Genomic DNA, 11698 nt, shown 5'->3' with positions numbered 1-11698 from the left:
GAAAGTTAGATACTCTCACTAAATAAAGTTGGTAGATTATTAGCAATTGTATTCTTCACTATTTAAAGCAATTAGAACGCTTCGGAAACATGAAATATTAAGCTATAACTGAAATTAAAATATTTGTGGCTAGTTAACTACGTCCATTTTTTAGGAATAGAAAGGCTGATAATTTAAATCAAACAATGTAAAAAGCATATTAATTCCTGAAGACACTAGTTTTGTCTAAAATATTCGCTACGCGTTATGCCTGGTCGGACTACTTTAAGTGACGTCACAATTCAGCCAGTGGGCCTTCTTTATTTCGGTGATAACGACTCAACCGAGCCCCCGAATAGCTAAGAATGTCGGTTAGGCCAAAACAGGCACACTAATTCCGAAAGTTCATCTCTTCAAGGAATAACATCTCTAACTTTGCCCATTTTGCTCCGTTTAATCGCCTTATTTCAGAATCTATGACCTTTTGCGATGTGCAAAGAAAGTGTTCTGGGTTGAGTTGAATACTGAGATTCAACCATCGGTTCAATGTTTGCGTATTTTCTAACTCCTGATTTTGCCTCTCTGAAAGTCACCAACTAGTGACAATTTTTCATGACATAAACCGCAAATATCTGCGTAAACTAGTCGAAACTTTGTCACCCTTCCCCACATTTCTCCCAAAGCCAATGCATATACCACTCAGGCTTATCGTTCGTGCTGCTGGCATTATTCAATAAAAAGTTCGCCATCATCATGTAAAATTCATATGCGCCAGCCCCACAGCGGCAATTTCTAGCATTTTCTCTATGTTCAGGAAAGGATCTTCATTCATCAGCTTCAAAAGTGCATCGCATCAACCTGGGGCTGAAAAATGGCAATTGTTAATACTAGCCAATCGATTGGCGCGTATGCCTAAGTGCTTATTAAACACATTTGAATCCTAAATGCATTTGAACCAACGCAATATTTCCATCTTTAACAGGCCCGCGCTCGACACAAATCCTCCATTTCCGAAGTATCTTCAGAAAGAATTTTAAAGTGAATAAAAGCTGAGAAGTTTCAATATTGTCAAAAGTCATTTTCCGTGATTGCTCCTGATAGGACGCGTGTTCGGAATGTTCAGGCGGGTCTCGAACTTTAAAAGGAGATGCGAGGAAATCTTATATCTGTGGAAGTACAAATGGAATTTTGAATTATGCACACCCAAATGGAAACAACCGCTCTTTGAAGCCCGTGTAGCAAATTATGGATACATCGGTTTTAAAAAGGTTTCATAAAAGAGCATATTCTTCACTGATAATTGTTCTGTGCGCATTTTCCTTTTATGAATTTTGCATTCATTTCTTTATTCATCCGTAGTTGCTTTGTGGTTTGTCCAAATTCCATTCTTCATCCACTTCTAGTGTGAGAAACACTGAAAATCTTGCCCAAACTAGCTGATTCATTATCACAGTCTGATTATGTTTTCAGAAGTCAGCTGCAAAAATTCGATGTCCGCCAGAATATTTGCGATTAATGCGCCTTTTATCACAGTTTACTCCAAGCTCTGGTTCTTTGGTGCTTTGCAAAACTTACTTTAAAAAGCTTTGCCTAGTTAAAAGTATCCAATATTTTAAAGGGTTTTATCCCAATTTAATCTTTAAAGATAAAACTCCGAAGCACTGGCGCTTCTATTTTAGTTTTCTACTAAAGCCATTGCCGTTAGTTTTCCTATTAAAAATGTCAGACAATAATTAATATTCATTCAAGAAAAGTGAGCCTAATTAGAGTTGAAATAGAATGCCACCTGGCGTTGCCCAAATCCAGCGCGTTTCTCAACTGCACAGTTAAATCCCATTAAAGTTGGGATTGGAACAAATAATTGCGGTTCACAATTGGAGAAAGCCGTTGTTCTGTAATAACTTTTCGACATTTAATTCAATTCTCTGAATTTCCGATAACCAATTGAATGATTTTACGCGGCATGTTTAAACATTGGTGCGATTCGATGAGATTCCCCAGATTTCACTTGAAAGCTTCCACTTTTTAGTTTGCTCTCAATGCAATTTAGTGCACCGACAACTGCAAACCCAAAAAATTACTTTCACGCTCAAAATCAGCAATTTCCAGCGGAAAATTGATTATAATTTACCAGTTTAGCCGCCAATCAACAGTTAAATGTTAACGAAATGTACTTTAAAGCCGCGTTCTCATCATTATCGGGTTTAAATGCTCAATCGGATTTAGTTAGCTGAAACATTTGATTGTAAGGCCTTCCCGATCTGATGGCTTTCCATTTGGCAGCAGTTAATTAAAAAGACATTCCATCGCCAGAAGCCATAGCCGATGGCATGTCATCCTAATTATAAAACGGCAAATGGAAAATTATTTTGAATGATTTTCCCGGTTCTATTTTGATGCGCTGTTCTTGCCCCAATTTGCTTCAGCCTCTGTTTGCATTTGTTTATTTGCAAATTGTTTCTTTTGCAAGTTGGACCATTTTTCCTCCAGTTATTTGTTCCCTGTTTCTGAAGTTATTAGACGGTTTCAAGAGATCAAGCGTTTATTATTCGCAGGAAAAGCAATTAATCCGGCAGAAAAAGCCTTACAAAAAATTATGCAGATTAGGCGTAAAAAAGCGCGATGAAAATAAGTAAAACTCCATATGTACGAGTTCAAAGACACAAAGAACATATAGTTATTTAATAATTCGTAATGAAGTTTTGTATTTGAAAAATCCCGTCGGTCTGTTGCGTTTGGCTTTTGGCAAATGAAGCAAAACAATAAGTTACGGAAGAATAAAAAAACGTTTGATTTCCGAAAAAAACCAAAAAGGTCAGACACAACAAAATCTCCCATTTCGACTGTGTATCCAGATTTCTTGAATGACGAGATTCAAATGTAAAGTAATGAAAAACTGGAACAATCAGCACCTTAAAAATCCCCAGCATAAACAAGCAGACATAATATTGGAGCTGGAAAACAACTAGAGGAATATTAATATTCAGGCTTTTAGACCGTGGAAATCTATTGAAAACCGAAACCATATGAAAAAGTAACTAAGTAACTGAAAATTTTAACTTCGAAAGTATCGAATAAAATGAAAGGGGCACAGTATAATTTGAAAAACCAGCAAGTCGCCAGGAGGCAAAAAAATCGACATAAAACATAATTGAAACCAAAGCATACCAAGACATACACAATAGGAGCAAGCAAACAAAACTGTTGCTCAATTCTTCTCAGGTATTTTTAACTGGTTTTCCCTTAATTGTTTTTTTGGCAAACACTTCATTCCACCGTTGGTCAATCACTCTGTATGTTCAAGTTTGAATTCAACTGAACGTGTTTAAAAGTGGCAAATGAATCATTTAATCTCCAAAGCTCCCCGTGGCATGCAATAAATCAGTTATACGGCACGAAGAACAATACATTATAAATTTAATAAAGGACGTGTTTTAGTGGATTCGTTCTATAGCTACAGTCCTTTAATTATCTAAAGATAAACTGTACCTCCGGGTCGAATAAAACTACTGGCCTGCCATATAGGCTGATTCAGTTCGCTAATCCCCCGTGCACTTGCACATGCAGTTAAAGTTGCACTCCAATTAACTTCTTGTTATCATTGCCATGATTTAGTTCTGTAGGTGGGTGATAGTGGACAATTCGGTTTCACTACATGCAATCCCGTAATTGAATGAAAACTTCATTCGAATCAAGGCAACTTTGTTTACGGAAGGTCGTTTGTTTGTGCAGATCTAACTACGAGACCGGAGGTTTTAGTTTGCTCAATTTGCCTCTTTTTAGTGTGATAAACGGTTATTTTTCTGTAACAGGTTAAAACGTTGCAGTTGCACCTTGGTAATAGGTTTCAAAATGCGGTCCCAAAAGGAACATGTTACTTTTTAAATTTTTCATTAAGAATGCTGAATGGTGAGGATAGTAAAAATAGTGATGATATATAATGATTTCCTTTATTAAAAACATAATTCGTAACATTGGTAAACTTAAAATAAAATTTTCTAAAATGGAAAACAAAACATGGGTCAGAAGTAACTACTTAAAGAACAAAAAACTGATAATAAACTAGAGTGATTAAAGAAAATATACGGTTTATATCCGAAAATGTTTAAAAATCTGATTTTCATTTAAAAATAAATTAATATTTAAGAGTGAATTTTTTTGCAGACGCCTTTTTCTGATTTTTGTTCTTCGCGCGTTTATGATAGCACCTGCTTTAGAAAATAATCTCTCGCATGTCGTTTCACAATAACATTAAATAATCCACAATAACAACAAACAGAAATGCGTGTTTGGCAAACCTGGACGAAGTATTGCTCGAGTTAATTTTGGTACCACCAAAAATAATTTAAGAAAATATGTCGACCTTACAACGTTTATTACTATTAAAATAACTTTCATTTCATCTCTGACTGAATTTATAGTTAAAAATGGCCAGCTTGCTTAAATGCAGGTGCACACTCTGCTTAAAACGTTTGTCATTTTACATTTCAACTCAAATTTATGTCTTAGACTTTTAGTTTGCTCATAACTCATATGCAAGTGCATATTCTGCTTAGTTTGCTGGTAATAGGCGTATAACTCCCGAGCTAAGTATTTTGAGAAAAATCTCTTTTTTTAAGACTTATTACAGAATGTCAGAAAACTAAATACCTATAGACTAAAAATGCTGAATTATATCATCGCAGCAACTAAACAAATTTTTGCTGGTTCCTGGAGAACTGAACAGTAATTCTTATAAACGAAAAGAGATACACAATCATCAGGGCAACACGCAACTACATACAATATATTTTCCGTTGACAAATGTTTACTGAAACTGCTGCAACTGGTGCGAAGTGCGCATAACTGTTTCTGTTTTATAAGACGGTTCCAAAAAGAACGGTTTAAATCGGCAACGGCTGCAGCTGAATAGATCGCTCGACGGTGTCCAAAGTGCGCACTGCTATTTTGTTTTTATGAGACGGTTCCAAAAAAAACCGGTTAAATCGGCTAGCTGTAACTACGGTTCCAGTTTACACGTTTGGAACACTGTTATTTTAGCGGTTACCTTAAATAGCAACCATCCATAATACCTAGGAAATTACCATTAAATCACATATAATCAAGTCAGAGTGTGTTGTCTTGCCTGACAATGTGATCCACTGACGCAGCCTATCCTATCTAGTTATTTCTACATTAAATCAGCCAATGAGGGAGTTAATTGTGCACAGTTTAAACGCGAAAAATTTGTGTTTTTTTATTATCCAAGCCAATTTTAATATGCAAATAAGATCATCGATAGAAATAGCTGTCGACATAAACGTAAAACGGAATGGTACCCTATTTAAATTTTATGAAAGAGATCGACATTGCGGTCGGCTTTTTCGAAAATTAGCTATTTCGGGTCGGAGGATGGACAAAAGCCTCATGGGAGATAGATTTTCAAGAAGCTTTTCTAGCGATGCGTTATCCGATCCCTATTCGAACGATTTTCAGCAGTTTTACATCGATCCCGAATATGGAAAACTATTTTGCATTATTTTCGCATACCATACCGATCTCCACTGTTTTTTCAAACGTTAAAAACCTATAATTTAATGCATATTTATTTCAGTAAAGGCTAAAGAAAATTGCATCGTCATTAATGAAAGCCATTAAGAACATGTGTTTTTATACATAGATGTGCGTCGTTCGTTACAACTGTTTTATACAGGGTGATCACAAATTGATTTCATTGCTTGACAGGGATGAAAATGCATTTTTAACAAACAAAGTTACCCTTACGAGGAAGTGAGAGTGACTAATAAACAACGCTTTATGCCGATATATTCAGTATAAAAGATACAAGCATTCGCTCACATTCTCATAAAAATTTAATTAAATTGACAACTAAAAAGCGAAAAATGAACATACGGATTCTTCCAACGTGCATCCACTTTGCATTTTGCAAGCAACTAAATTGTTTGTCAAATTAAATTCTTTTTGGAACCACGCGAAATTCGAAACACACTCAAAACTTCAAATTCCCTCTATGTAATTACCTCAACTAAACCCATCAGCTCATTCCATTATAGAGCAAAAAGCTCCTTTTAGGGCCAATTCCAATTGGCTCAGCTCTATTTTAGTTCAAACATGATGGGCTAAATAAGCGCCCCTGATGAAAGTTTTGAAAGTGCAACGTTCCTGCTTATAATTTAACGCAGCGTGAAGTTGATAAACGCTAATTCCCAGTGGCTTAAAACATTTACTCAATCGAAAATAGCCGATAAATCTGCATGCAGCAACCCGTTCGCGCCCTATCTATAGCCTACGAAGCATTTTATCCGCTTTCGGTCTTATCCGGCGCGTATTCAGCAAACTCGACCCAATTTAAACATTGACCTAATGAATACGATGTTGGCAGGCGTATTTTGAATAAGCAAAATTGCGCCTAATTTTAAAAATTCGCATGCGATTTGCATTGGCTGATTACGTGCAATATGCGAGTTTATTTTCCCGACTGATATTCCCATTCGAGAGTTGCGGAGCCAATAAAAGACAAATTTCTCTCGGCAAGTGCGCTTTGGAAAATCCTGAAATCCCGCAACAACAAACAGTCTAGGAGACCATTCTTAGGGAAATGCAAAACAAATATTTTGACCATTTTCGATTGCGCTCCCGGCTGGAATATTTATGAGGTTCCAACACACCGAGTTTTAAAAGGGCATGCCGGAAGTATAACTTGATAAATAGGAAAATCGATGAATTATTCATGAACGCAAACTGGGATGCTTAACATATTCAGATTACCTGAGTACTCAGTATTAAGCAGCGCGCGAAGAGGGTTTGTATAGCATATTTCGGTTTGCGCCACTTTTCAGCAAATAAATGTTACGAATCGGCCAGAAACAGGAAAGAAACAGCTCGCAACTATACGCGAATTTAGATAATTATGCGAACGCCCCAAGAGGTAAAGAAGGCCCTTTTTGGTAGCTGGTTAGGCTTAGGTTGCATTTGGCAGGAACACCCCATTTTTACCTTATTTGCATTTCGCAGAGGCCGCAACGGTTCCGAATTATTTGGTTTACATATCACTTTATTTATGTATTTAAATTTAGAAATAATGTACTTGAAATTATGGAAAGGGTTGAAATTGTTGAGTTTTTCTGCCTTTTTCCCACCTAGATCGGAAAACTTGAAAAAATCACAAACTAAAAATGTTGAGCCAATTGTTTAGTTCTAGATGTGGTGCAGCTGCTAGGATGTCGTTCCATAAAAACTTATCTTTTGGTAAAAGATGAATATAACTCCAAATTTCTTTCAGGAAAATACAGCTCCTTTGGAAAATTTCATATGCAATTTCGGACTGAATATTATTTAAAAATAATGTTTTTATACATGGAATCATTACATCAGATGTGATAGTCCAATGCGGACCATAAATCGATTAGGGCGTGTCCGGTTTGCTGCATTTATAAATAAAAATATTACGAAAGGTTGATTAGAATCTGCGGTCTGGTCGGTCGATGTGCCACATTGGATCGACTAAATAGCGAGCAATATCGCATAAAGGTGAAGTTATGCAGGACGATATTCGGAGTTTCCAAGAAAGCTTAGCGCAGACCATCGTAAATAGGATTAATATCGGTTAGTCATCGTCCATTGCCAGCCTTGTTTCAACTGTGTTGAATATTCATTAAATTGTGCAATAATTATTAGGCCCGTTTGCTCTGAACATCTCTAGTAATTTCTTTGGGTTTTAACGCAAAAGAATTGGGAAAAAAATTGCATAATTTTCGGCGGTCTGATTTGAAACTGTTTTTCTTAAATACTCTGGGCAGTTGCATACACAATTTGTGTGTGTATGAGACACTTTTTCTAAATTCTCACTCAAAATTGGGATAAACTATAAAGACCCGATTTAGACCGTCTGATAAAGGAATAATTTTGCCTATATACGTGTACGAAGTATCGTTTTATGCCATTTTCTTAGATTTTTGTCAGATTTCTAAACTGTAGGGTCGATGATGCGACGATTCCTATAAATCCAAATGGATATTGAAACAAATTTTTCTCTACTATTTTGCCAACGCTCCTTTAGAATCAACTTTTTACTAAATTTTGTAAAACCGCAGCAGTTTCCGATTCCAGTTCCAATCAAAAGCGACAATTTTCAAAAATTTTGGGCTCCCAATCTGTACCAAACAGAAATGAACATTTTCTACCATTAGATTAAGAAAACATTCGTCTATTATTACGCGAAGTTTTGCTTTTGATTTTTCGCAAATTTATAATTTCAATTTATTTTGCGTAGAAATTTCAATTTGTCCTCTAATACAAGGCCATTTTTAATTTTCCCAAATATCTCCGTTGAAATTGGGGCTAAAGCCAAATATTTGATTTGCACAATCCCATAGAGAAATATCGTCTCTATCGGTCTGAAAAGTATCATTTTAATGCCATTTTTAATCGTATTTTGACAGATTTCTAAACTTTAGGGTCGACGTTGCGGCGATTTCTGTAATCCAAAGAGACATTGAAAAAAAATACACTCAAAATATCAACTAACAAGAACGCTTCTTTTCATGGAGATTTCACGCTTCGACTTGCGATTGCAAATACTTTTCTCTATTGTTACACCAACTATCGAGTTTTGATAATTTATAAATAAAGCAGTTTCTCTAATCGAATGTGAGAACTTTCAAAAATCTATACTAAGCTGAAAGTAACATTTTCCACTATTGGATCAAGAAAAACTATTCTTTTGCTACGCAAAGTATCGTTTTAAGGACGAATTTCCTAGATTTTTGGCAAATTGCTAAACTTTTGATTGAAAATGCAATAATGTAATATTCTTGTTTTTGCACTATCTATCACGCAACGCATTTTTGATGACGATACCAATCTCTCTTCCGCTTATAGTTGCAAAATATGTAAAATGAATTTATTAGGGCTTATTTTCAATTCTCTATATTATTTCTATGATTAATTGTGTTTACCACGCATCAAAATGAATTTTTTCCCTTCATATACCGTTTGATTCCTTTATGATTAAATCTTCTCAATTTAGTTTAATTTTTTTAGCCTTATATTAGTTCAGTTAGAATTTTTTTTTTTTGAACATACGCGTGATGGCTTACATTATGTATACATATAGTGTGTCAAGTGTATCCTGTCTCTATAGCTCTTCCTCGTTTTACCGTCTATTTTAAACAGATAGAGAACGTCTTCCAATCACCAAAATTAATAATTGATTTTTTAGTCCTATTCAGATACAAGTTGTAGCAGAGGTTCATGAACAACATACACAAGAGCAGTCACAAAAACATGCTACAATGCGAAAAGTATTAAGTAATGATGAACGCCAAAAACGATTTCGTGCTAAAAAAAGAGCATTAAGTAATAGATCAACTCAAAGTAGCTTTCATCAACCACGAACTAGTGCTGAACGTCAAAGATTATACAAAGCAAATAAGAAATTACGACAAAAAAATACAGAAGCTCAAGAAGAAGAGTTTACACAAACCCAAGAAGAGCAATATGTACAAAAGAATATAAAATGTTGAAAATAAAAAAGATATTTTAAATTCGAAAGGAAATTAAATTAAATTTTACCTATTCCTGATCCATTTATAAATTTTTAGACTAACAAGAATATTAAAATTATAAAATAAAAAAAGTTCAATATTTTATGGTTTCTATTAATTTATGAATTTATGAATCACTTCATTCGAGCGTCCCGTGACGCACACCATTTTTTTTCTTTGAATAAACTTTTGAGAAATTTTCAGCAAAAAAAATGCTATTTCCTGCGCATCACTGGATAAATGTGTTCTAAAACAACCCAACTTACTATTTATCAAAAATTCTCATGCGAGAATAAATAGAAATCTGTAGTTTACACAAATTGTCCGATTTCCAATTTTCCGATTTTTCTTTAGAGGACATAGGCAAAACATCCTCACTCAAAATCTACACAAAGAAAAAGCTCGTTACTTTGCCGTCTGATTGAAAATACTTTGTTAGTTACTTTTTACTGAATTTTGCCGATGCTTGAAAGTTTTGGGTGAACTTTTCAGGTCTCGAAATAAAAACCCTCTCTGGATCAAACATCTTCAAAAATGCACCCCGCTGGGTGAATTGTAGCAACTACCAAATTGTGCCAACTCTTACCACACACTTTGCATTTTCTGTTAAACATCAATGGCAACTTTTGATTAAAGACTGGCTGAGTAGCATTCTAAAATCTCATTAAAAAAATTGTCAATACCAGAAATAAGAGACTGAATTTCTGATTCCCCAGTCGCAATCCCGTAAAAGAATTGCAAAGTGAATAAAAGTCACAGATATGGAAATGTCGGATATCGGGTGCCATCGTTTGTCATTATTCCTGAAAAGACACGTGTTTCGAATCGGGAATCGGTGCAGAAACGGCAAAAAGCCCCCGCGGAAAGATTCTGTGGCTGTAAATATGGATGGGTAATAAATTATGAATGAATGAATATATCTTGGGGATCTTTCTAGGCCGAATGGGGAGCAATATTGAAATCAAGCAGATTCGCCCATTGTTCCGATGTAATTTTACGAAAATTGCCACTGGATTTTAGTCGGCAGTTTATAGAGTGAACTAATAGGGAAAACCCAATGTTTCGCGTATTCTTCGAGTCAGCATAAATATTCCACGGAATCACAAAAAGTTTTGGAAACTATAAAATTCACTTTCACAATAATCGATCTGATGAATATGCAACTGTTAATGAGAAATGTCCATCTAAAAGCCAGAGGAAAACTTCCAGAATTGCATTAATTATTATTCTATAAAGATGCATAGGCGCTTGCATGCTGAGCACATTCAATGCACGATATAATTCCCTTAATGTCGCTTAATTAAATATCCATAACCCAGGCATTTTGCATAAATCCAGACCGCGCTTGGTTTTCCGCCCCCCGATTTACTGGAAATTTTTCTGTTTGCAGATGAGGACGCAAATTGCAATCGCATTTTTAATCTTTGTCCTGTTGGGCTTGTAAATTCTACTTTGCATGCATTTTTAATACTTTGTCATTCGGTTTTGTGGCTGAACATTTAGTGCCAATGAGATCTACAACTGAATTGCCTGAAGAGGTGTTTTGAACTGAACTTTATCCCTAAAGGGTTCATTTGAGATCGGCCAAGGATTCCTCCAATCGGCCAAAAACTCCAATTCTCTAAGAATTGGAGTTTTTTACATTTAATTCCAAATCAAAATTCATTCCTGGGTTTCAGTCATTTACAGTCTCTATTTATCAATTAAAATAAGTTTCGGTGTATTTTTTCACCATCATCAGTTTTTCTAAAATAAAAGATAGTTAAAAAAAAATTTCATTAATTTAAAAAACAACCACAGTTCGTCAACAGCCTCATCATATCACACATTAAAATACATCACAATTGCAATACTTTAAAACATTCTAAAATTAATTAGGCCTAACAGGTGATTAGTCAGGACAATCAAATTTGGGAAGAGACTAGAATTCTTCGTTCAGATACTTAAATATTTTTACTTACATGTGTAGCGTTGTTGCTGCTTTAAGCCTTGGCATACATTATATACAAATATACCAAGAGATTACTCAATAAGCTGTATAAAAAATAAATGGGCAGAGATAAAAGAACAAACAAAATTACCCGAAAAAGAATTTATTGAGGCGGTAGAGTTGTGCTTAAAATCCACATATTTCCAGTACGAAAACAAGTTTTATTCACAGATATATGGAGTAG

This window comes from Dendroctonus ponderosae, unplaced genomic scaffold (genome assembly GCF_020466585.1).
Source record: "Dendroctonus ponderosae isolate FM_Combo_2020 unplaced genomic scaffold, Dpon_F_20191213v2 Dpon_F_20191213_1, whole genome shotgun sequence".
In the NCBI taxonomy this organism is placed as follows: domain Eukaryota; kingdom Metazoa; phylum Arthropoda; class Insecta; order Coleoptera; family Curculionidae; genus Dendroctonus; species Dendroctonus ponderosae.
Note: the sequence above shows the minus strand (reverse complement) of the source record.